Source organism: Oreochromis aureus, linkage group 7 (assembly GCF_013358895.1).
Source record: "Oreochromis aureus strain Israel breed Guangdong linkage group 7, ZZ_aureus, whole genome shotgun sequence".
Taxonomy (NCBI): Eukaryota; Metazoa; Chordata; class Actinopteri; order Cichliformes; family Cichlidae; genus Oreochromis; species Oreochromis aureus.
In genome coordinates, this window is record NC_052948.1 from 14,898,412 (window position 1) to 14,899,476 (window position 1,065).

The window sequence follows — 1,065 nt, forward strand, 5'->3', positions numbered from 1 at the left end:
TGTTGCCACTGTGGGATTGCTGTTCCCAGAGTAGATAATGGAGAGAGTGGTTCTTGACAACCTTTTATATTGAGATCTGACTTTTTTTCTTCACAGCTTCTTCCTGTGTAAGACGTGAAGATTTATTGCCAGTCACGGCAAACATTTGCTGGATAGCTGTCCAACACCCTTCACAAATCCCATATAACTTATTATTACATCCTTCGTCTTAATTGAACAAGTATGTTTGCACTTCAATTAAATATCTTCATTTCAAGACAACAGAGGCAGCAATAAAACAGTTTTATTGACAGCATGCTCCTCTGTTCTAAATCTATTGTTTCATAAGAACCCAATAATTATAGTTTATTAAAAATAGAAATGAAAGGTTGAAAATGAGACACTGGGATGTAAGATTTCTTACAAATCTGCCAAGAAAGTAAAGATCTCATGAGTGACTATGACCATGCTGGTATCACCTAACATAATCTAAAACCTACGTGAGCTGCTTTAAACAAAGCCTATGCCAACTTGTCTACCATCTGCTTTACATTTGATAAGATCATTGACAAACATCCTGCAATATTCAGGCGCTTATTCATGTCAAGGCATTCATGTTCTACTCAAAAGCCATTAAGCAGCAGGGTTTGATTCCTTTAGCTTTATCGCTAGGAGCTCATTCTTAGGAATGTTGCAAATTCACAAGCAGGAAGGAGCTTCAAATTGAGGAAAGAAAAGTCTCAATTTGATCGGGTGTGTTTTACACATTACATACACAATTGACCAATGCACGTCTTTAACTAATTTTCACCAGTGTACTCATATATCCCTGTAGGGCTGCATTCTCAGCACCCTGCTGTATGCCCTATACATCTATGACTGAACACCAACTCAACCAATGTCATTGTTGAGTATACCAATGTCACCACCACTATTGGGCTCATTTCTGATGAAGGTGAGACAGCGTACAAGGCAGAGGTTGAGAATTGATCCCATTTGTGCTCAGAAAATAACCTGAAACTGAACCTCCCTAATACAAAAGAACTTATATATTAGTACTTTAAGTTTGGGACGCATCAGAAGGCC